This window comes from Balaenoptera musculus, chromosome 15, assembly GCF_009873245.2.
Source record: "Balaenoptera musculus isolate JJ_BM4_2016_0621 chromosome 15, mBalMus1.pri.v3, whole genome shotgun sequence".
NCBI classification, from domain to species: Eukaryota; Metazoa; Chordata; class Mammalia; order Artiodactyla; family Balaenopteridae; genus Balaenoptera; species Balaenoptera musculus.
In genome coordinates, this window is record NC_045799.1 from 39,857,374 (window position 1) to 39,883,545 (window position 26,172).

At 45.0% G+C, this 26,172-nt stretch overlaps 1 protein-coding gene across 2 annotated transcripts in view; it reads left to right on the forward strand.

The window, feature by feature from the left end:
- ISM1 (isthmin 1) overlaps window positions 1–26,172 on the forward strand; it is an 81,819-nt gene that overhangs the window by 16,174 nt on the left and 39,473 nt on the right. The window contains exon 1 of one of the 2 annotated variants that reach the window (XM_036827289.1): window positions 3,842–4,351. The exons of the other annotated variant lie outside the window; for it this stretch is intronic. The gene's annotated coding sequence lies outside the window, so the exon portion shown is untranslated. Of the gene's footprint in view, window positions 1–3,841; window positions 4,352–26,172 lie in introns of those variants that run through there. 2 annotated transcript variants of the gene reach the window in all.

The window sequence follows — 26,172 nt, forward strand, 5'->3', positions numbered from 1 at the left end:
CCCGGGAAGCAGATGCCGGATGGACATGCGAACATCTCCAGTGGGATCCAACCATTGCCCAGGGCTGTGTTGTGGAGCTGCTCAGCCTGACTCTGGGCTGGAGTCGGGCCGAGGGGAAGGGTGGGGCCCAAAGGACCCTGTCTTTGAGAAATCACACCCAGAAAGGCCATGGGTTGCTTTGTCAGCAATGGATTCCACCAAAGGTTGTTTCTGAGTCAAGATACACACGTCCCTCTCTTTCCATCTTCCTTCTGAATGGTTTCTCTTGTGCAGTGTTACTGCTTAAAAATCGTGTGTTCCATGGTAGGGATGGAACCATGGCCGCAAATATGTTATTCATCACCCACTGAGCTTTAACAATCGAAGCCTGCAACCACTTTCCCTGACGAAGGGGCACCCTTTCCTACCTTCCTTTCCCAGACATAACAAGAGAAACAGGACATGCCTGGGGACAGGAGTTTCACAAGCTCCCTGAGCTGTATATTCTGCTTTCTAATTATGGTTGCTGGCCAGAAGAATCTCTTCCTTGTGACTAATCAGATTTTCCCTTTCCTCGGTGTGTCACAAAGTCTATTTCCTCAAGGTCTTCTGAGGAACAAGTGGTCAGGGTTTTTAAAATGTTTCCCATAGTTGAGAGGAGTATCATATTTCCTTTTTTGGTTATGGCATTACATTGCTAATATCTGATCAGCTTGTGGGCGACTCTGGTTCTAGATCTTTCTCTGTCATTCTTCCCAAGTCTCTGACTGCCCTGTACCCCCAGTGAATTTTATCCTTTCTTTTGCTTTGGTTCTGACAGAACTTGTCTCATACTTTGGATATGTTCTATAACACCCTCTCTCTTCTCCCTTTGCTCCCCAAATGTTGAGTTGGAACCAGTCTCATTTCAACGATCTTAATAGCTTATTAATTTTGTGATTGTCACAGATTTGAGCACTGACTGGGTAGATCGCTAAAATAGAAAAAATAACTTTTAATACCTTATGACCGCTAGAAACATGAAATCACTATATTATCCCACCATAACGGCAAATTGAAAACAAAAACAAAAACTGAAGACACCAGATGTTGGCAAGAATGTGTAGCACCCACAGGGAATATAAACTGATATGAACACTTTAGAAAATTGTTTTTCCAGAGTAACTACTAAGACAGAATATATACATACCCTCTGACCCAGCAATCCAATTCTGGGTATATACCCAATAGAAATGTATTCATCTGTGGACTTAAAAACTGGAAAAAGAATGCTCATAACAGTGCTAGTTAAAATAGCCCCAAACTGGAAACATCCAAAATGCCAATCAACAGTAGAATGGCTAGTAAGGCAGTAAGTGTAAACACTGGGAAAGAGCAAACAACTGCACACAACATGTACAACTTCACAAATGTAGTGTCGAGTGGAAGAAGCCAGCCACAAAAGAGTACATGCAGGATAATTCTGTTTATGTTGAATAACCAGGAAAAGCTAATCTATGCTATTGGAAGAGAGGACACTGGCTACCCTTGCCAAGGAAGTAACTAGAAAGGAGTACAAGGGAGCCATCTGGGTGCTGGTAATGTTCTGTTTCTTGATCTGAGTGTTGGTTACACAGGTGTGTTCAGTTTGTGAAATCTCATTGAGCTGTATGGTTACATACGTGCATTTTTCTGTATGTATATCATACTTCAATTAAAAATACAGCAAAGGATGCAGCAGGCAGGGTAGATAGTAGAGAAGAGATGGCCATTTTTCACTGAGAAAGGCACCCGGCAGCCGGGAGTCCACTCCCTGTGCTCCATCATGTGTGCTACCCCGCAGACTGGTCTCCAAATTTTAATGAGTGTGGACTAGTTTCAGTGTTAGGGGGCATCCTCCTCTGCCTCCGTAGCCCAGGGCTATTGTTATGACATCAAAGACCAACTGCTGGCTAAGATACAGTCCGTATGAAAAGAGTGACCAGCAAATTTACTGCTTGACTTCACTCCCTTTAAATGGAACTGGCCCCACGGTCCTCTTTCAAAGCTCAGTTGTGAACATATATCTTCTTTATAGGACACCGTGTACAATAAAGCGAGGCAGTAACTTAAATTTTTTTTAAAAAGAATACCTTTGAGAGCACTGCAAGATGGGCATTCCATCACTGTGGTTACATGTGCCCAAACACTCCCGAAAGTCTAACCATTGGTCTGAGAGCCTTCTATTCAATATGGTGACTTTTTTGACTAATTGAGCTATATTTTTATGCTCCAACCCTTTCCCTAGGGTCTGCAAGGTCTTGGGAAAGTCATTCAAGAGAGGGGATCTGCCTCAAATCAGAGGGCCACCTCACCCAACTTGGGCAAAATGGCAAAGTTCATATCCCATTACTCATTAACTTATTTGAAGTTATCCTTCATGGAGTAAACATTTTTTAAGGACTGAGGCCAAACTAAGCTCTTGGATCAGTTCTATGCAGTCCCCCAATATCTACATGGACAGCATTTCTTTACATCACCCTGGTGCGGAAATCTCAGGGAGTTGTTAGCATTTACACATACTAGAACTGGGCAAGGAAGGAATGGAGCTGTTTGTACGACTCTCAGAAAAGGAAGCACCTTATTCCCTAAGAGGGAAATATAGAGGGAAAATAACTCCAAGCATACAAGTAAAATGACTTATAATTTAAAGGATGTCTTTGGCTTGACTTGGAGTCTTTCTCCAGGTGGTGGAGACTGAGGCATCTGCAATCAACATTACCAGCCCAAACGGAACCATCCAGAACGGACCTTCCAATATGCGATCACTTATTACAGCAGCGAATCCGTCCTCGGAGGATACAGCATTTTAAAGAATGGCCAAGTCAGCCTGGCTCGGAGCTTCCCCTTCTGTTTAATCCATTACTCTTGAAAAGTTCAGCACGCCACACTTTGCTGGAAAAAGGCTAATGACTGCGCAGAACCTTTGCTTTCTGCTCCCCTGGCTGGCACGTTCAGGAAGACATGCCAACCGTATGAACGGCTGCAATCTTCCTGCTGAGATTTTGATGGAGGACAAATACTCAATTCCAAAGACACCTAGGAAATGAGATCAGTCTCACCTATAAATGAGAATGAGCATCAACTGGAAGACATTGGAAATATTTGGAGAGGCCGTGGAATCCCAAGAAAGTGACTGTCATATTGAACTTCAGGTGGGAGTGATGAGAGCCAGGCTCCCTGGAAGGCACCTGCGCAGGCAGCTTTCCTGTTCCAGGTTCTCCCCGCTGGCCTCGCCACCCTGAAGCGCCATCCAGTGTGGTCCCCAGGCCCCACAGGGCTTCTGTCACTGCGTATTCTCTGCCCCATGCTAGGCTCTGCAATAACCCCAAAATGAACGTCAATGTCCTTGGCCTTAAACTTGCTCAGAAATGGGGAAGGAGAGGAATAAGAGAAGGGAAGTGGGCCAGATCAGACCCAGCAAACTCAATTACAGAATGATGTGGCCCCGAGTCAGGGGAGACGTGTGTGCTGCGGGGCCAGGAAGAGCATGATTCACATCTTCCTCGTGTGAATGAAGGACGGGGATGTGAACACAGGGGAAAACAAAGAGATAGAATCGCAGCTTCAAAGAGCTACCCTCTCATTAAGGAGATGCATCTTTTCCCTGGGCCTCTGAATCGTTGCTCCAAGATTGCTCAAACCACTAACTCAATTTACTTTGCTCGGAGGGCTCCCGGGTGTGTCCGTTGTTCCTTTGGGTTGGGGTTCTTCGTGCCACTTAGGATGGGGTATAAAAGAAGCACTGTGGAAACCTGCCAGTGCAGTGGGGGCTGCGTGGATGCCGGGAGCTGCCAGAACACTACGCAGACTCCCTTTAAAAGAAAAATTCGGCGCCCACAAAACCCCACGTGTTCAGCCTGGAGTGACCTCGGGAGGCCATCTGCGGGCTCCCCCCTTGAGATCCAAGGAGAGCTGGATGTTGGCAGGGAAGGGCTATGGCTGTGCCCCTGGAAGTTTCTGTCTTGGTCCTACAATATGACTAGGATGCCTTTTGTGTCGACAGGACATGTAGGCACATGGCAGGTGCTCATGTATACAAGGGTCACTACACACGGCTGCGCACACGCTCAGCGCCCTGCTCTCTGGGCTGAACGGGCTCCTTTAAGCTCAACGCCATCCCCACCACCACGGCGAGGCACTCTGCTTAGGAGGCAGGTTGCAGACACTCACCAAATCCTAGAATTTCGTTGTTGGCAAGAAACCTGGAAAACTGAGTCCTGACATCTCTTATATATGAGGAATCAAAAACCCAGAGAAATGAAAGGACTTGCCCAAGACCATAATACTCGTTCCAGGGTGACTGACCCCGTTCCTCCTTCACAAAGCTGCACAACCCCATTTCTGAACATCTGTAAGAGTTTTCATGGTCTTTTTTTTGCCAAAGGGAATTGGAGCAAACGTCCATCTCAGATGCCCAGATTCTGCCATGTTACAGCTGCTGTTTGATTGTTAAGGGTGTTGAAAGGAAATTAAATGAACATGAATTGTGTCTCTTATTTCAGAGACAACCAGGTGGCAGTCAAGGAAATGAAATAATGTACATATAAGTATAGGACACGACCCAACCGTAGAGTAAGCATTCCACGATTCCATTCATTCATTCAGGACTCACATATTGAGTGCCTACTGTATGCAGGTGTTGCACCAGACGCTGGAGATTAATAGAGAACAAGCATATGTTCCAGATGGGGAGACTGAAAAAAATTAATTCATAAAAAAAGTAATTATTATAGATTGTGATAGGTGCTTATCAGGACATAAATGGGAGCAAAGATATAAAATGCCTGGGGGTACCTACTAAAAGAGGGTGGCCAAGGAAGGACTTGGTGGAAAAGTGACACCTAAGTCCTGAGCTGGGGAATAAGAAAGAGCCAGATCTTCAAAGAACAAGGGGGAGAGCAGGTCAGGCAGGTGGAATCACAGATACTGAAGCCTTAAGGTGGAAAGGACTTCAGCTTGACTAAGGGACAGAAAAGAGACTGAAGAACACTGTATAAGGGAGAAAGTGGTTTAGGAACTTGCAGAAGAGGGTGGGGCCTTGTAGGCCATGGTGAAGAATCTGCCTGTTCTTTTGAGATCAGCAAGAAAGGAGCCATTAAAGAGATTTTGAGTGATGGCTCTGTCTGCTTTGTGGAGAATGGGAAGGAAGGATGCAGACATGTCAGTAGGCAAGAGAGGAAGGGACAGGGACCAGGGTGGAGAAGAGTCGATGGCTAACAGATGCAAGACACAGTTCTGACACAGAGCCAACAGGATGTCCTGATGAATCAGGACTTCAGAGTCCCAGATAACTTCCAGTTTTATGGGGGATGGTGGGGGGCGTACATGTCAGTGGATCTATATTGGACATATGGCATTTGAGATATTTGTGGATGTCTAAGTGAAGGTAATGAGCAGCGAAGTGGTCAAATGGACCAGGAATTGAGACTGGGACGTCATGACCAAAGTGGTAGGAGGAAAATCAAGGGTTGTGTCACAGAAACCAAGGGAGGAGAGTGCCTTCAGGAAAGAGCCCTCCTGTTGAATGCTGTTGTCAGAGCAAAGAAGCTGAGGATAGAGAGGTGCCCGTGGGCAGCATGGCCATGGCTGGCATCCTTGATGAGAGCGGTTTCAGAGGCATTACGGGACCAGATGTCAGCCTCTCCTGGGTAAAGGAGCACATGGGAAGTGAGGAAGTAAAAATAGAAACTAAAGGAAAGTCTTAGGAAAGTTTTGCTCTGAAGGGGAAACATATGGACATGGGATTGAAGGAGGGGTTTTTGGTTCATTTGTTTTAAGATCAGAGATACCAGGGCATCATTGATGCTGATGAAACTGAGCCAGTAGAAAGGGAGAAATTAATGATGCCAGATAGAGAGAGGAGGGCTGTAAATTCCTCAAGAAGGCAAGATCGTGAGTGTGGGAATTGGCCTTTGATGGAAGCAGGGATGATCATTCCATGTAACAGTTGGGATGAGGGAGAAGGTGAGCGATGCCGCTGGGAGTGCAGACCTTGTGGCGGGAATGTGAGTGTTACCATCCAATGGGTGACTCCTGTTCCTTCAATGAATATGCAGTGAGGACAACGAGGAAGAGTAGGAAATTTGGAGACAGAAGGTACTAAGCAGTCATCTTGGATACTGGAGAAGGTGAGGTTCTCAGGAAAGGGCAGTGGGCTTTGGAACAGTCCTGAGTGCTCACTTGAGGTCTGAGAACATGAATCCAAAATGGACCGAGGTTTTCAAGTGGGGCTATTTTATTTTTCCCATCACCCATCTGCTTGCCCACTAACCTAGAGAAGTTGAATAACTGGGTTCAACCAGAACTGAAGTTTTGCTGGTGAATAGATCAGAGGGAGAGAAGGGGGCAAGGAGTGTTGAGGGCAGTTGCAAAGGAATGGTTACAATGAAAGAACATGTGTTGTATGAGCACAAGTAAGAGAAAGCTGAAGGATGGTGAGAAAATGGTAGTGGAATGAGGATCTCGTTGAGTCTGAAAACTAGGGAAATGAGCTGATAGAGCCTCCGATGTCTTCTTAACAATATCAGCTCAGAAGGGACACACATCACTTCTGCCCACATCAATCATACTTGAGGCAAGGTGGCTGGGAAATTCATTCCCTGGGGGGTGGGGCGGGGGGCTGCCTCTACTTTGGAACAGGAGTGCCTATGTTTGGTGGACAATTGGCCCTCTCTGCCTTATTGCTCATGGTGGCTTGTGCTTTCAGGACTTTGTATGTATACTTCTGGGTACCACACCTGGGCCTGGGCTGTCATCTGTTTGCCTTCTTCCTGCCTCACCTCTCGGTTTTCTCATCACATGACCAATAACTGACTATTACCTGCCGTGCAGCCCATCACTTCTCAGAAAACAAGTCCTGAGTCAAGAAAAAACCTAGTCCTTCCCCAGTGCCAAAACCCAGGGGAGAAATTAAGCATGCCCAGAATTTGAAGCCATATTCATCACCTGTAAGCAGCTATTTGCACTGTGAATATTTATCCGGATACTAATCAGCAAAACACAGTTTGGGTAGGACTTGTTACAACCCATTTGACAGGGAATACAAGACTTGGAAATTCACAGTATTTCTGCAGTTAGAGTAGCAGGTGCAGTTTCCCTGAATTAGTCAGGTGTTTGAAGGAAAGATGGACTTATTCCCTCAATTATCCAGATAATAGGTTTGCTTTAGTGGAATGGACAGAAGCCTCAGAGCTCACGGTGTTTGCAGAAGGCAATGTTTATCTGTTACCACAGCTGCAGTGGAGGCAGTGCTCATCCCCCACAGGTCCGGAAGAGAGATACCCCCTTAGCCAGTTTTAAAAGGTAACACTTATGAACAAGCGCAAACAGGGTACTTTTCTCTTTTCCTTCACTCACGGACAGGGGAGATAAACTCAGGCAGAGAGAAAACTGGCCTCGGTCCTGGACTAAATGCAAAGATCTGCTCGCCCCTTCAAAGGTTGAGAAGTCTACAGGAGCAGGAGATGATTCAGAACAGCTTACCTCTGATTGGTTTGCAAGTGACAGTCCCTCAGCACTGAGAGGACCACCAATGTCACTGAGGTGTCAAGCTCAAGTACGGAGGCTCCGTTTTCCACTACCATGCAAAACCAGCCTTAGCTGATAAAAAGAGTGTGGTTCATTATTTGGACGTTACATATCTTTAAGTTCTACAAATTATGTGGCAAGACAGTTCTTCAATTTCTTTTACTCACAGCAAAAAGATGGGTGAAAAGAATTTAACTACAACTAATCATGCTTCATATAAAAATGTAATAGAAAGGTTAGCATGGAGGTTTATCTCACAGTTCACAGGCACGATATTTTCTAAATACGTCCATAATTCAAACATAAATGAAGAGATAATGAGATTTCCTAAAAATCCCTTGGCCAAGTTTTTTTTTAACTCTCATTCAGGTATTTTGGTGCCACTCATGCATTTCTGGAATGACTCATTTTATATTGAGAGGATGTGTCCCCCTTTCCCAGGCCCCCCAAAACAAATACCAGTGTAAAATCAAAAGAGTGTAAGATGTGTACAAAGGAAAGGTGTGCTTCACCTACGTGTCAGCTTCAGAAGCATCTGCCTTGCCTGGTGTGTATGGCATTAATTTCCTGACGCTTTTCTATTGGAATGCCCCCCTGAGTCGCTTGAAATTGAAAATCAAGTCATGTTTCTTTAATCAGCCCTAGGAAACAGTGAAAGAAAGGGGTGGTGGAGAGGTTTCTTTTTCTGAAAAGTTTCTAAAATCAACAAAGCCTAGAAGAAAGAGTATGTACAACTTTGGCCCATGAGTCTGGGATTTTAATCTCAGAGAGCATCTGTTCCTCAACATCCAGGTCAGTTAAGTATCTTCCTCCCTGTATTAGTTGTCTCTTGTTCCAATATTTAGCAGCTTAAAAAACAGACACTTATAATCTTAGAATTTCTGTGGATTGGGGCACAGCTTAGCTGGGCAGCCCCAGTCCGGGGCCTCTCCCAGGCTGATCCAGTGTATCAGATGGGGCTGCAGTCATGTCCAGGTGTGGCTGGTGGAAGACTGGCTTCCGAGCTCACTTGTTGGGTGAGGACTCCATTTTCTCCATTTTCTTGAGGGCTGTTAGCCAGAGGGTACCCTCAGCTCCTTGCCATGTGGACCTCTCCATGGGGCAGCCCAACTATGGCAGCTGGCTTCATCAGAACCAGAGAGTACTAGCAAGATGAAATCCATGGATTTCTGCTGCCTAATCTCAGTGATCTCCCGTCACTTTTGCCTCATTCTGTTTGTTAGAAGCAAGTCACTTGCTCCATCCCACACTCAAAGGGAGTGAACTGCACAAAGGTGTGAATTCCAGGAGATGGAATCATACTCCCCTCCAAACAGACATCGGTCCCTACCTATTTCTCTTGTCCCAATGGTGACAATTCCCCTTCGCTCTCTGGTGTGGCGACCTGTGTCTTTACTTTCCCAGATCTCCTTTTCAATTCCAGTGTCTCTCTTCTCATGCTCATTAAAATGTAATAAATACTCAGCTTCATCTTCTGAAAAGTTGTTGCCCTCCCTGCTTAAGAAGTCCAGTGGTTCCCCCCGCCCCATTTCTTGCCTGAAAACGTGTATTGAGGAGCCTGCGTATCTGGAATTAATCAACTTTTCTTGCCCTTTGCTTTATAGGCTGTATTTGCAGCCAAATTAGACTCTTACTAGTCCTTGTGGCCTCCCCATGCTCTTTTGCCTCTCTGCTCAGGCTACAACTAACTTCTCCCTCTTTCCAGCTGCAAAAAGTCTGGACAAGCCACAAAAACTTTCCTGTGAACTGTCGATGTAGAAATGGCTCATTTCTAACACTTACAGCATTGCACATCCATTAAGCGAGGGTTACATTCCTCCTTATGTACAGTTATCTATCTGTCTAATCTATATCTATACAATGCAATCATAGGTATAGATATATGTGTATATATAGTTGTATATATACACATATATATGTATATACACATATATACATATGTATATATACATATATATGTGTATAGATAAAATATACAAAACATCCCTACTCCCCACTCTGCCTGCCAGAATGGAGTAAGGGAACAGGATGGTAACTTACTTCTCTTTCATACCCCACGGCACATACTGTAGCCCCCGGCATATAACACCTGTTTGGTAAAATCTGATATGTCACTTAGTGTTGTGCTTTCCAAAATGCCTTCCCCGCATTTGGGGAGTGGATATTGTTATTTTCATTTTATAGGTAAAGAAACTGAGACCTGGAAGGTTTACCTATTTGCTAACAGCAGACTGAGGCAGAGCCCTGATTAAATTCCCGAGTTCCAAGGTATCACCCAATCTCCCAGTGGCCTGGCCTGTAAGCAGGAAGTGACTAGTTTGGGCTTCTCTGTTCATATTTGTTTTTTTCTTCTAAATGTAAAACCACCTAACTTGACCTGATTTTTTAATGGAACAGTTCAGTCACTCACCAACCCCTGCACTGTAATGAATATCCTACTCTTTGATTTTTTTAACCACTCCAGGGCAAAGGATGGAGTAGAACAGAGATTTTTTTTCAATAAATAAGTAAAAGACCATCAGGGCAGGAGGAGGGCCTGGATCTGCAATTCTTGTTCTTCTGTGAATTAACCATTTCAACTTACCCAAAAAAGCAATGTCAGGAAACATCATGTTTTAAAATGTCACTTTGTATGTCTCTTTCTGTCCCCTGATTCACTTCTGACCATGAGATGAAGTAAGGTGTCATGCAGCTTGTAGCCTGCACAGGTCAGGAAGGTTCTAGTGACTTAGGATCCCTTTGCCAGATGCCTTGGCAGGAACCACAGGCATTTTTGCAGGAAAGTGGCGTGTGTGTGTGTTTGTGTGTGTGTGTGTGTGTGTGTTGGTGTGTGTGTGTCTGTAGGTGTCTGTTGATGTATGTGTGTGTGTGTGCATGCATGTTCACAGGAGGAAGAGTAATTTAAAAGGGGGACTAAGGCATGAGGGATAATTATTTCTTAAACCCCACTGTCCAGACTCTGTGGGCAACATTCTGAATTCAAAATGACTTTCAGTCAAGTCATCTTTGCACCTGGGAACTGTGAAAAGGATTGAAAGCTTCTAGAGGAAATGAAACTTGACCACGACAGGAAGTGACTTACAGCCCCAGAGGCTCAGATGTATTGACATAAGGTAGTGAAGTAGGAAAGAATTATGGTTTTCAAAAAGAAGTCGCTCTTGGCCTTTCTTTTATTGCAGTATGATGTGTGTGTCCTAGAATAAAACCCTCTAACCACAGTGCAGAACTGACATTCATGCAGCAGGCATGGTTTGAATCCCTTGCTTTTGTGCGTCTGACACTGAGGAAAGCCGGAATTTCCTCTACGACTTTTTCATCCTGTGTCAGTATTGTGGTTTCCAAACACCGTGTGAATCTGATTTTCCAAGTTGCAGGTGGGCGATGTGTTGCTTATGGCAGTGGCTGAAAGTGCTGAAGGAATTATCTAGAGTCGCTGGGTTACTCGGAGACTGAGGCTGTGGCTGCCCAGTCCATATTAGAATCTTTTTTTGTACATGAATCGTCAGAAACCTTTATTCTCCAGCACTTCTTCACTCCATTCTCCTTCGAGAACATTTCTTATTACTCCACTTGAATTAGGGGCCTGACGTCCAGTAGCAGGTGATTATCCAAAAAGCTGAACATGAACTGTGTAGCTGGTGTATGAACTGACTCAGAGTGGCCATGGCCAACTGGCAAATTAGATATAATTTTGACAAGTGGGTGGATCATTCATCTTAGCAGTGAGACATCTACATGCCATAGGAAGCTATTTTTATGTTACCTTTTGCCTGACATACTGCTGAGGTCTGTTTCAGGAGGATCTCAGGTTTATCGAAAGTATGCTCCATCATTTCCTGGCAGGTGACTTCATGATACATGACACCGTTGAACTTCACCTCTTGAGCCAGGTCCCGTAACCCTAATAATTTCTACCACTGTTCTTCTCATGCTCCCTGGGTGAACTGCATTGATTTTGTTTCCCCTTTCAGCCCACATCTTTCCCCCTCCTTCACCCAATCCCAGTGTTAGAGGAACAACTTCTGATATCCTAAAGGGATGTCACATGATGACTTTTGATGCCATCCCTTAGAGCCCACAAGATGTTTTCCTGTTCTGCATTACCAGCTGTTTGGAAGGAAAAGGAAAAAAACTGTGGAATAAATATGTTTTCATCTACAAAGCATAGCACTGGCACTGGCTTTGAATTTGATGTGAAGATGCAAATGGAAGGCAGGTTAAAAGTATATGACGTAAGGAAGAGGGTTGATAAACATGAAAATGGTAGCAAACCTTGTTATTTCTTAATCTACTTGTATAGGAGAGAAAGCTATTTATATTTGGGTGAGATTGGCTTAACACCATGGGCCAAACTCTGGTCCCAGGTACGTGTGGTAAGCCCATGAGCCCTGGAAAGAAGCTGGCTTTGCCTTTATCCAAATATTAGTCATTTCTGGGTGGATTTTTTTAGGATGATTTTTTTGGAAAAGATCAACAAAATAAGGATGCAAAGACCTGGAAGAAAAGCCACGTCTCACAGGGAACAGGGTTCCTAAGGCCCTTCCACTCTGCCCACCACTGAGAGGGATGGGAACAGGCCTGAGTGGGAGCCAGCAGTGAACCCGCCCATTTCACAGATGGACCAGGACTTGGGAGTGGGTGCAGCCAGTCCAGACCCAGCGCCTCCTGCTTCCCCATCCCTGGTTCTGTCCCCTAGACTGCTGCCGCCAGACCAGACATGAAGCAAGAGTGGACCTGCTTGAACCCCTCCATGCCCCGAGTGGATGGACACGGAGGGACCACACAGAGTCCATTCTTCCCCAGCAAAGCAGTGATGTGTTCCAGGCAAAAACCCAATCTGGGATGTTTTGGCCCAAAGGAAACATTTGCAACCAAATTATACACCTCAGAAAATAAATGAGCTTTCATTTTGGAAGGAAATCCTGCCAGGCTCTTTATTATTTGCACCACAATCATAAAGTTGGTTTTAATCTCTATAGTGGAATGCTGCTGAGTTGGCCAACTGGCAGGCTCTGGTGGTTTGAGTGGAGACCACTTCACCCTTAAGAAGGCGCGACGGGAAGCAGGGGGACGTCCTTCTCCTAAAACATTTTTCTCAAGATCCATCTTTGTTTTGTTTTGTTTTATGTTGTTTTCTGGCGTGGTCATTGCAACTTCAAAGCCGACGCCTCTTTTCTTTCTCTTTTCCTTTATTCTCATTTTTGAAAATTCCTGGGGACTTCCAGGAAAAAAAAAAAAAAAGACTTAATGTAACATTTCCTTTCTAAATTGATGAAAATCCAGGAGTAGGTCCAAGAAAGTCTATAATGGATTTCCATTGATCACTTGAAGGATATCAAAGCTCAGAGAGAACGGAAGGCAAAGGCTTAAGAAGCAAGTTCTCTTTTTCAACCTTAACAAAGAAATCGTGTGATTTAAGCCTGCTGGGAGTCTGCTTCCAGGATTCATGCCATGAAATGACCTTGTCAATACGGGAGCCAGGGGGCTTAGGGCTTCTGGGATGGCCTGGGTTTCAAATATTTTATACCATTATCAGATCAGGTGCAGGGTAATGTGTCCTGATTTCGGGTTTGGATTAAGGAAGTTTCCCTACCAGCGTGTGAGGATGTGGCTATTCCTTTTAGTTAGGAAACTCCCTGGGGAGAGCTCAGAGAGGATTGAGCTGACAGAGAATTTTGCCCTTGCACTGAAGATGTTAGGATGCAGTCTTTGCGGTCACGTGTAGTTTCACAGAGCTGAGCAGGAGCTGCTAAGGTGAGCCACGGGCCAGGCTTCCACGCTCACTGATCGGGCCAATCGTGTCAACACAGTTAAAACTACTATGTTGTTCCCAAACTTTGCTGCACATTGGAATCCCCTAGGGATCTTTTAAAAGTGCTAGTACCTGGATCCCACCCAGTCACCTTGATTTAAACGGCATGGGGTGTGACCCGGACATCAGGAGGTGAACAAAGTTTGAGAACTGCCGCTGGAGACTATTAAACCCCATGAGGGCAAGGACTGTCCCTGTCTCCCCTCTGTTGTATTCCCAGCACTTAGAACAGAGCAATTGGCTCTCAGTGATTATATGTTGCATGAATAAGTGAGTAAATGAATAAGGGTTCTGATGCTCATCTGCCCACACACCATCAAAATAAATCCCTGCTAATTAGATGATTTCAGCACGTAAATATTTGACATGGTTGAGGGTGGAGTGTGGCTGAAGGTCAAGGTCTTCCTTGCCTCCATCTATTTCACCCTCTGCTTCTTCCTACTTATAGCATCCTGAGAATGATTGTATAACCTCTTCATGGACCACTTTTAATTTCTGCGATCTCACAACTTAGGACCGTTGATGGCTTTGTGTTTTTCATAGGTCAGGAATTTATCCCTGAGCCACCCTGCTCCTTGAAGTTGCCTGTCTCTCCGTGTAATCCTTTAACTATCATCCAGGGATGGATCCACGCAGGTCTTTGCCAGCCACGCCATGGGGGCATCCTTCACCCAGCAGTTGGAAGTTCAGCACTTGTTCTCTTGTTCTGATGCTCAGGGTTTCCACGTCCCCCTCCCGCAGACACCGAATGCTGGCAGTGGATAAGTCGGCTTTTACTGTAACAATGTTTATGGAGACTGTCAGTTCTTAACCTTAAAATTGAACCATGCTGTTTGTATTTTTCCAAGTGATGGAGAGTGTGAAGGACTAATGAGAACGGAGCGTGAAGAGATCAAACGTGTGCCGGGGAATCTTTGTTCAAGACCTGGAACGAGCAAAATTCTGCTTGGGGCGGGGATGAGAATTCCGAGGACAGGGATCTTTTATTCCTGGGGCTTCAGGCCTGAGATCATGATCCGGCAGAGAGAGAGCAAGGTGTGAGGGAGGGAGGGAACCAAGACTGGGCAAAAGATGCTTCCTTTCTCCTTGGAAAAGCTAGAAACTATTTCCTTTGGTCAGAGAGGGAACAGATCCACTTGTAACAAACTGTCTCCTGACCTTCTGGAGGCTGCTTTCAAAATCAGGATTTTGAAAGAAGCCATTCATAAGTTCATGAAATGGGCCACGGTGGAGAACTTTCTGCCGACAGTGTGCCTTTTCTGTAGGCCCTGGAGAGGGTGTTTGGAGCTTTTAGTGACTGAATACCCAGGGCTCTGGTTAAAAATGGGTTTGGCTCTATCTAAAAATCAGTCCCTCTATGTGCAGACGTGGAGAGTAAATAGGAAAGATTTGGAGTTAAAGCAGATACATGGTGTTGTCAATGAATGAGGGATAAATTTGCTAGTGCAGAGCAAAGCTCTGGTTGCTACATGAGCCTTTCCAGTTGGGGCCTGTGTGGCTTGTTTGAAGAGACCATTTTGTAGGGGTGGATTCCTGGCAGGAGCGGACACTGCCTACAGGGACTTCAGACCCCCAGGGTGAAGGCATCCATCAGGCTTCTGTTTTCTGGAAGATCACCCTGAAGAACTAGGAGCAGGTGTGCAAGTTGGTGAATGAACGCTCTCCCTTCGAGAAGGAACCTTTGGCTTAGACGGTGACTGCTGTGGATGTGTTGGGGACAGATAGATTTTGCTTCTTCAACTTCACACGAGTCTTTGCTTAAATCTCCCGGAAAACTGCAAGTTAGGAGTTGGATGGTCTCTGATTGATCCTTGCCGATGGGTTTGCGGGTGGAAGGGCTTGATGGGCACCACGGAGCTCTCAGGTGAAAGAGGAGCCATCTGCAAACCATGGGAACAGTCACCTGGCATCAGGGAACCTGGAGAAACTCTTTGTCCGACTCTCCATCTCCCATCATCTCTCTTCCACATGTCTCATAAACTGATGGATAATTTCTCTCTCTTAGGCCTGCCTGAGGGCCCCCTTCTAGGCCTTGTTTAATCCTCTGCCAGCCCCCTGAGCTAGAAAAGTTTATCCAGTTGCCAATCAGGACACAAGCCTGTCCTTCCCCACAGACCCATGTGGCTGGTTCGGAGGCAGAAACACAATGAGGGAGAAATCAGCCAGAAGCCTTCTGCTGCCCCATGGGGGGCACTTGCTACCCAAGCAAGCATGATGAGACAGGAAGGTACGGATGCTGGGGAAAGTGGGAAGCCAGTCGAGTTGTGCCATTCACCCTCCATCTTCGGGGCTTGGTCTCTTCACCCTGTGTGTCGGTGTCGAATGTCACTTGACTCAGGGGCCCTGGAGGGCGAGGGGCTCTGCCCTTCCCCTCACAGTGTCCTCATCGTGGGGGGGATCCCTGACTGCTCAGAGGGTCTCCCCAGGCCAGACTTGGTGCTTGGGGCTCATTTGCTGTTTCCCTGCTTACATTTCCCCTAAAAAAAGTACACCAACCCTTTGAGAGCCCTTTGTTTTCTGGAAATCTTTCCCTTTGCCAAAGCGACCCTCAGAAGAACAGCTCCTAACTACTGCTCAGCCGCCCGTTCCTCGTCTTCCCCTGGTTTGAGCTGAGGGTCTCAGATGTCAACCTGCATCAGAATCACTGGGAGAACTTGTTAAAACACAGGGTACCGGGCCCTACCCCAGAGATTCTGATTCTGCAGGGTGACGGTGGGTCCTGAGAATCAGCATTTTTAACAAGTGGCCAGATGCTGCTGTTCTGAGGACGGCACTTTGAGAACCACTCAGTTAAAGTGATAACTCTGCATTATTACCATATTTTCTCTGAGCTTGGTTAGGAGAGAATGGGCTACTTAGGACATCTTTAAATTAAAAATTAAAACAGAAATTAAAATTAAAGCACACATTTCCATATGTGTATATATAAATATGTGTGTATATTTATAGACATATATATACTTATATACATGGTTATATACACAAATATATGTTTATATACACTTATGTACACATAAGAGTGTGCATTTATAAATAAATATGTATATAGATATACATCTATTTAAAGTCTTTGAATTATTTGACATTGAAGAGAAGCAAGTAGATTCAGAGAATGTTCAGGGTCAGAAATGAGTTCCAAAGAGCAAAATACCTGGGTCCCTGTGCTTCGTCTCCTTCGGAGTCTCCTTTTGGCCCCTGCTTCCCAATCCCACTGTCCCCTGAGCTCCACCAGGGCTGCTCCTTGCTGCGCTGGCTGGGTGTGGAGCGGTGAATCGGTCCCACCCAGGCAGCTGTCACCATTGGTACCCCCAGTGCAGTCTCCACATTCTCTCTCTGGGCAAAGGGAGGCACCAGGCATTGCTCATGACATGACTTGGGGAGAAGTGACTGTGCCAGGACTTGCAGTCACCATGCAAGTGCAGACCAAGCCAGGAACCAAGCCAGGGAGACCTTCCTCATTTCCACACCCTGGGACCCAGATGTGGTTCCAGACATGTAGGGTGAATAAAGTGTGCCTAGCCTATCAGACTTTGAAATCCTGTTTGTCCATTTATTCATCCATCCATCCATTCATTCAGAGGGCAGCAGTGAGGTCCTACTGTGTGCTGGGCTCTGGGCTAAGTGCTGAGATATGGAAGTGACAGAACAGACACAATCCCTGCTTCAAGGAGGTGACACTCTGAAGGGAGCCGACAACAAAGTAGAAAGCCTATAAATGGAAATGTTTTGGCTTGTGACAAATACTATAAAGGAAATAAGCAGAATGATGAAAGGGAACTGTCTGGGAGGAGAGACACTACTTAGATGATTAGGGAAGTCCTCCCTCTCTGGAGGTGATATTTAAGCTGAGATTTGAAAGACAGAGGAGAAAGTGATGATGGTAGCCTGGACTAGGACGATGGCAGAGGAATTTCAGAAATAGACAAATTACGCTTTGTGCTGTCAGCAGGGATCAATGGACTTGAAGAAGCTAACATGGCTAATATAGTTTACCCCTTGTGCAGCTGAGTTTGCAGTTCAATCACTTTTTGTGTGCCTTTATTAGCCAGAAACTGGACAAAAATGAAAAAATTCTAATAATGTATAAAAATACAATTAAAAAAGTATGTATAAGGTATGGGAAGTAATGCAGAGCAAGGAGAGACTAATTCTGCTGAAACTCAGAGAAGCTTCACAAAGAAGGCAATATCTAAACAGGGTTTTTAAGGATGCATAGGAGTTTTCTATGTAGCCAAGGGAAAGAAAGTCTTTGCAGCTAGAGGAGACAGAGAGGTTTGACCCGAAGGCATCTATGAGCACCTCTTAGCCTCTATATGAGTTACAGCAAGGCACTCTGTCTGGGCAGACGACACCCCTTCCTCCAGTCTCAATTTCAACCCCTACTTGCCCCCCACCAGACTCTTTTCTTCCATGCACAGATTACACCACTTGCATGGTGGCCCTGAATGAAACCACAGGGAGTCAGCTGTGCCCACACTCATCAGGCTTTGAAATTCTGGTTTTTCATCCATCCATGGATAGATATCCATCCATCCATTCACTCAGAGAGCATTTAGCGAGGTCCAGATTTTTTGGTGTGACTGCAATTCTAAAGGGAAAGGCTAATGTTTTGTAATTCAATCTTGGGAAAGCATGGAGGGCAATGGGACAGCCGGAGCAGCCAGTTCAATAGGAAGAGCACCAGGCTGGGAGGCAGGAACCCTGTATTCCAGGGCCAGGCCAGATACCCTCTCATGTGCTGCCTCCGCCCAATGAACCCCTGCACCATGTTCTGTAAAGATGGGGCATTGAATCCTGGGACCCACCTTGTGTCCTGCTCCTGCCCGGCAGGTCTGGTGTAACTATTCTCAGGACTAGCTGTATTTTAATATGGATTGTAGAGATGAAAATGGCTTTAAAACTCAAAAGAGTAATGCACCGGCCTCCCCATCCTTCCCGAAGTTGGGCCTCTTTGGAGAGGCTGCTGGCCAGAGTCTAGGTCCTCCCTCTGTATTCTGGCCACTCTTGACACTGGGGTGGTTGAAAGAGGTATTGACATTCTTTCCCATGGCTTCAGCCAACACAGGCTGCTTTCCCTTGTCTCCACTGGTCCAGCATGAACCCCATCAGCACCTGCCTGTCTGCCAGATTTCACAGTCATGGTCAGTCCCCACTGGACCTTTTAGGAGCTGGTGACTTTGGTAACATTCTCAGCTTTGGTTTTCTCATCTGTACAATGGGCATGATGATAATTGTACCCATCTGGTGGGGAGCTTCGGGAGACATTGATTGAGATGATCCATAAAGAGTGTTTGGACAAGACTATGGGACAACACTGGAAAAGGTGGTGGAGGTGGAGGTTTGGACTAGGGAAGGTGGGAGCTGGGCCTGAGAAGAAAACATTCAAGAGAAAAGATAACAAGGTAACAGTGAGTCCTAGGAAAGACCAATGGGAGAGGGGATAATAAAGGGGAGAAAAGAAATGTTTTTATTACAGAGATGCTCCTCATTTTAGAGGTGAGGACACTAGGTCACAGGGAAATAATGGGCAGAGTGGAGGCCCTCGTGTTTCAAATACCATATTTTCCTGCATCGTTTAATTGTTCAGAAAATAGCAGTAACAGAAGCTTGGTGTCTTTAAGAAATCTCTGTGACCTTGCCAACTGCCATTTCTCTATGATTCCCTTTCTATTTTATTATTTTCCCTTGTGTTCTTCGTAGTTATATAAGTTCCATAAATAAGTCACCTGCATACAGAAAGGGGCACAAATCATACGTGTACAGCTCAACAAATTCCCCTAAGTGAACACATCGTGTAACCAGCTGCCAGGTCAAGAAACAGAATATGGCTGTCCCTCCCAGACACCCCCCTCCCCGGGCTCCCCTCTGGTCACCAGCACCCCCAGGGTCACCACTGTCCTGACTTCTAACAACATTGGTTAGTTTTACCTGCTTTTCAACTTTATATAAATGGAATCATATGTTTTATCTGGATTGTTCAACATTTCATTTGAGAACTTCATTGATAATATTCCATTCTATAACTATTGTATGCATACACCTTCCTTATACGTTCTACTGTGGATGGCCATTTGCGTCCCTGTCACTTTCAAAGTTCACCACAAATGCTTAGCAAATCTCAGGAGGAATGTGATGACCCCAAAAGCTAATATCCAAAGAGATAGTTTGGAACCTGGCTCTTTGTGACCTACTTTCTCCATTCTCTGCCTCTGGCCCACCGAAATAACTCCCATAACATTTGCATGAAGTACTATGTGCCATTTCATTCCTGTCTTCTTCCATCACGAGTTTGCTGCCATTATTGTAATTCAGCATCATTATACCAACTGTTTTTGTTGACCAGCACTAACTGGACCTGCGAAGTCATCAGCCTGCACAAGCCAAGCAGCTTTGGGCTGGACTGGTATCTAGATAGGAGTTTTCCTAAGAAAATGCGGCCAGGACCCCCTTACCAAACAAAGTAGGGGAGCAGAGTTGAGGATTAAATCAACAGTGCACTGCAGGCCAGTGTGCCTGAACCAGGCCTCTTGGACCTGTTACCTGGGCGAGGGCTGCAGTTGGGGGAAGATGGGAACTCCAAGGTGGCTGCAGATCCTTTTACTCTAAATAAGACCTCCAGGAGAGAAATTAGGACGGCACCGCGCAGTGGAAGGAACGGGGCTGTGGTGCCTACTTGCCAGCCAGGGGCCTCTGGGATTCAATTTCTTTCTCCCTGGAACACCAGTGCTCATGTCTCCTTCAAAGTGATGTTGTGAAGATTAGATCTAACTTCCAGTGCCTGGCCTGGGTGATAGTGTGGTTTCTCCCAGACATGTCCTGTGTGCTCAGTATCTTCCATTCACCTCTCGAGATCCACCTTTCACCCTTCTCCATCCTAACTTGTGCCTCAGATGTGTGATCGGAATGTATCCCATCAACGGGCTCCCTTGCTCTTGAGCTTCTGTTTGGACTTGGCCAATGGTGAAGGTGGCAAGAGAGGAGAGGAAGAGGAGAGGGAGGGTGCAGTATTTAGTAAGGCCCCCATGCACGTGTGCGTGCACACACACACACACAGCCACACCTCTCTCTCCCTTTGGGGAAGAGTAACCTCTCCCTTTCCTTGCCTCTTCAGGCCTGGGAGTGTAAGATCTCCCTGGCTTTCCTGGCCATACTGTAGCATCTTTGGTGGTTTCCAGCCTCTTTGTCCAGACATCTGTCAATTGTTCTTTCATTAAGCTCCCTTGGTCACCCATACATACCTAAGTGCCATCCATTTGCTGCCCAGATTTGGATGGATACACCCTAGTACCGTGATGTTTATCCTGGGGAGAGTAGTAACATGTAAGCACGTGCTCTATCGTGCCCCCCTTTCATGACCATCCCCAAAAGAAAGCCCCTGAGAAACTTGCTCTTCTCTTTCTTTGAAGCTCAGCTAACTGAGTTCTAGTGGAAGAATGATCTTTGTTGAGAAAAAAACTAGTAGGTGCTTTGTTTCTCTAAGGTCAGAGTAGGAAATTGTATGGGGGAAGGGAGGTAATAAAATGGTTGAAAGCGGGGGGGGGGTGTGCCCTCTGCCATCTGACACTTGGCCTTCTGCCCTCCCCAGTAAAAGGAGAAACCCACAAAAAGTCCTGCTCACAAACCATTCTTCTCCATACTTATTTCAGCTTGTTAGTGCATTGGACCGGTATCTATTGATAGATAGGGATCTTTTAGAGAAAATGAAAGAAGAATATGTGGTGATTGTTAAAGATTCAGTAGACGGTGAGTTGTGGAATCATAATTAGAAGTATGGATCATTTTACTTCCTGACGCTGAACTCTTTCACTCCTAGAGAATTTCCCACTTTCTACCTGGCATTTTATATGTAAGCATTTCTTAACTTCCCCACTGGAGTCTGAAGTCCTTCAAGACAAAACCTTCTCCAAATATGATTTTCATAATGCTAAAAATGTCTCATATAAAATGAATACACGTCAAAGGTTTATTTAACTAATTAGTGAGGGAACTAGGGACATGCTAATTCTAGTTCAGAGCATGTGAGGAACAGATATTTATAAAATCAGTGAGGAAAATCATGACAAAGTAAATTTGCGAGTTAGAAGCAAAACTGGTTAATGTCCTATAGGGCAATAAAACAGTAAGCTTTGAGTTATTGTTTCTTTTTCTCCCAGTTTTATTGAAATGTAATTGATATATAACATTCCATAAGTTCCAGGTGTACAACATAATGATTTGATATATGATATTTTTTTTAATTTATTTATTTATTTGGTTGTGCTGGGTCTTAGTTGTTGCATGTGGGCTCCTTAGTTGTGGCATGCGAACTCTTAGTTGCGGCATGCATGTGGGATCTAGTTCCCTGGCCAGGGATTGAACCCAGGCCCCCTGCATTGGGAGCGCAGAGTCTTAGCCACTGCGCCACCAGGGAAGTCCCGATATATGATATATTTTGAATGATTAGCACAGTACGTTTAATTAACATCCATCACTTCACATCCTTTCAATTTTTTTCCCTTGTGATGAGAACTTTTAATGAGTTATTTTTTCTACCAGACCAAAAAAAAAAATTTATATGTCTACAGGGTGAAAATCTCCAAGTTAGCATGTAACTTTTAGCCTAGGCCCTAAGCAATAGTAAACAATAAGTGAAACAAAGGTCCATTCTCTTAGAAAAGTAGGACAGGCCTGTCATACTATGCCCTGCTATGAACTAATCAACTTGCAATCATCCTTTTGCTTTATTTCCAAGTTTTGGATCATTTCTCTTAACAAGGTATATGCTGTTCAACTGTCTCATCCCAGCAAGGCACCTGGCACAAAGTGTTGTGTTGGTCAAAACATCCGTTTGGTTTTTTCCATAAGATGGCTCTGGTACCGTTTAGTTGTCTTTAACTTCATTCGAAACAATTTTGTTAGATTGTATTATGACAGCTGTCATATTAGCGTGCATTTAAAAAAAAACTTACCAAAAGTGGTGAATTTTTGTGTAGCCATTTTAATATTGAAGATGGGAAAAAAAGCAACATTTTCGGCATATTATGCTTTATTATTTCAAGAAAGGTAAAAACGCAACTGAAACACAAAAAAAAGATTTGTGCAGTGTATGGAGAAGGTGCTGTGACTGATCAAACATGTCAAAAGTGGTTTGCAAAGTTTCGTGCTAGAGATTTCTCGCTGGATGAGGCTCCATGGTCAGGTAGACCAGTTGAAGTTGATAGAGATCAAATTGAGACATTAATTGAAAACAATCAACGTTACACCACGCGGGAGATAGCCGACATACTCAAAATATCCAAATCAAGAGTTAAAAATCATTTGCGCCAGCTTGGTTATGTTCATCGCTTTGATGTTTGGGTTCCACATAAGTTAAGCGAAAAAAACCTTCTTGACCGTATTTCCGCATGCAATTCTCTACTGAAACAATGAAAACGTTCCGTTTTTAAAACAAATTGTGATAGGCGATGAAAAGCGGATACTGTACAATAATGTGGAATGGAAGAGATCGTGGGGCAAGCAAAATGAACCACCATCAACCACACCAAAGGCCAGTCTTCATCCAAAGAAGGTGATGTTGTATATATGGTGGGATTGGAAGGAAGTCCTCTATTATGAGCTCCTTCCAGAAAACCAAACGATTAATTCCAACAAGTACTGCTTCCAATTAGACCAACTGAAAGCAGCACTTGATGAAAAACGTCCAGAATTAGTCAACAGAAAACACATAATCTTCCATCAGGATAACGCAAGACCGCATGTTTCTTTGATGACCAGGCAAAAACTGTTACAGCTTGGCTGGGAAGTTCTGATTCATCTGCCATATTCACCGGACATTGCACCTTCAGTTTACATTTATTTAGGTCTTTACAAAATTCTTTTAATGGAAAAAAATTCAATTCCCTGGAAGACTGTAAAAGGCACCTGGAACAGTTCTTTGCTCAAAAAGATAAAAAGTTTTGGGAAGATGGAATTATGAAGTTGCCTGAAAAATGGCAGAAGGTAGTGGAACAAAACAGTGAATACGTTGTTCAATAATGTCCTTGGTGAAAATGAAGAACGTGTCTTTTATTTTTACTTAAAAACTGAAGGAACTTTTTGGCCAACCCATAGATGCCCAGAAAGTGTTTGTTGAGTGAATCTATAAACAGAACAAAACTCCATCCATTTATAGAGAAAGATTAGCCAAGCTAAGTCCAGGGCCCACAACCACATCAGCTGCCAGCTTTCCAAGCAGGGATCAAACAGTTTCCCTGGAGGAGAACAGAACAGGAGTCCAAATAAAAACAATCTGTACGGACAGGTGGGAAAGGGAACCGGTCCTGGTGGTGTACAGCTTTCTCTTCACCCCAGGCTATAGTTGGTCTATGATGGCTCTATAATTGTTTTATAGTGTCAGTAGGGTTTCCCTAATAAATGAGCATTACTAGTTTCTGAGAGCCAACAAAGCCATACAGGTGCATCATGAATGTGTGAGGGAGAATTGTTAAGTCTCAGCTCCGAATCTTTGAAACACTGACCTTGGAGCTGTTAACAGAGCAGCACATGTAAATGATGGAAGCAGTAGGCAGGGGGATGTTTTCCAATGGATTTGACCCAGCTTTGAGTCAGCAGGTAGAAGGATGGGAGAAAGAAGGAAGCGTGCTCGACATTGAAGATAGTATTTGCACTTCATGCATTTAGAACCATCACATTTTTGTTTAATTTCCCCACCCTCAGTTTGATGTTTTTAGCATTTGGTATCAGGTTTTTTTCTTTAATTGTTTGAAAACATTTTCTCCAGGACAAGTGTCTCTTGAGGCTTCCATTCCTAGGAGGTCAGAACTAGATGGATTGAGAGGTTTTCTCTAGTTCCCATCCTATGTCGCCACACCCATTTTACAGAAGAAATAACTGAGGTCCTGTTATCAGTTAGCTTTTGCTAACTGATATCAGTTAGCTTTTGCCATGTAACAAACCACTCTGAATTCATTAGCTTAAAAGCACAAATGTTTATCATTTCTCACGATTCCATGGGTCAGCTGGGTGGCTTTCCTAGTCTGGACCGGCTCAGCTGGGGCCAGATAGTCTAGGATGGTCTCCATTTGAGTGACTGGTCATTGGCAGGCTGTTCAGTCTGGGGTAGATCGTCTCTGTTGCACATGTCTGTCCTCATCCCACAGGCTAGCCCAGACCTTGAGATTGAAAAGAGCAATAAAAAATAAATAAAAAAAAAAAAGCAAGCTCCAAGACACACTTATCTCTGCTTATCCATCAGCCAAAGTAAGTCACATGACCAGATGCAAAGACAGTGTAGGAGACAACTACCCAATGCATAGATATTTACAGAAAGAGAATCTGTGGACGTTTTTACAAACCCTACCAATCTAGGTGCAAAGGTACAGGAACTTGCCTAAGCTTATAAAACTAGGTAGGGGCAATGCGGAGACATAGACCGGGCCTCATACCTCCTAGCCTAGGACCCTTCCTCAACACCATGAACCCTTCTCTAGGATTCCAAGGTTAAGGTCCAGTTCCCTTTAAAACCTAGTTTAGAGGTACTTGGAGCAGAAAGATTTGTGGTAGGTTTCAGTGATGGGTCTTAACTTTGGGTGTTGAGAGAAATCCATCTTCTTAATTAAAACAATAAGCTGGGCAAGGGTCCCCAAGGCCACCACCCCCACCCCCAGGCCAGTCTGAACTCTGCCAGTCTTTGCCCTTCAACTTGCTTTCCAGGTTCTGCCTCGTGACAGCGAACGCCAGCCTTGACTTGGCCTTGGGTGCCCCCCAGGCCATGTGCAGAGGCGCAGAATCACTGCAGGGGGCATTCACCTTCGGGGTCTCCTTGTCCTGGGAGACAAGGAGAGCCCCCAGGAGTCCTCCAAGGGAGGACTTAGATAGTTGGGCCATTTAGGCACGCTAATAATTTGGTACCTCTTCAAACTGGGCCCCAGAAAAGGATCTGGATAGCTACCGCTCTGTTTTCCTTCCCAGATATGGAGAAAGCACAAATTGAAAAATCCACAATAATCCACACTCATTAAATATTTGCTCAAAGTTTGACTTAGAGGGGAGGCTGAGCTCCACATGGCTGAAGCCCCCTGGTGGCCACCCTTGACCTGTTCCTTATAGCCCTGAGCAAGTTAGTGCTGCCCTCAAATTCAAATACCCCTCTCAGCAGACAAAATCTTCCCTCAGCTTACTGGGGAGCAGGTTTGTCTCACACCCCAAGAGAATTTATACAAGCGTCCCTTCTAGGCAGTTCCACCATTTGCCCGGAGAAGGAGTCTGGAAAATATAATTTCTCCATCCCCCTCCGTTGGCAGAGATGGTTTAGATGATGGCTGAAGGTTTCTTTAGCCAAATTGGCTTTCCAGCCTTGAACTCTACTTCTCACATGTTTTCTTAGACTTAAAAGAATAATTTGCGTCTCGTTTCTGTTCATTCTTTAGCCTAACAGGACATAAAGGAAATGGGGCCTGGGTGGTTCTCACTCTGTTTTCTTGGCCAGCAGTGGAGAAAGTACAACTTGAAAAATCACCAATAATCCGCACATTTTCAAGATCAAAGCTGTTTACAGAAGTATCCGAGACGAGCTAGTGGGGCGTTGACTTCCATTTTGTCAGCCGGCCCCAAGAGACTTCGATCAAGGAGAAAGCACAGGGGTGGGAGACCCACACCAGCGGCCCCTTCCCCTGTGGAGCCAGCTCCCTGCCCAAGTGCAAGGAGTCGGCCATTCTTCATTCCTTCCAAAGCATCGCCTGAGATCATAAGCAAGGTCACTCCCAAGCCCTAGAGTAAACAGCCTTCTGATACATTCTGCCCCCATAACAGAAGATTCCTCAGCTATTAGTCAGACTTTCAACAGAGGGCTCCAT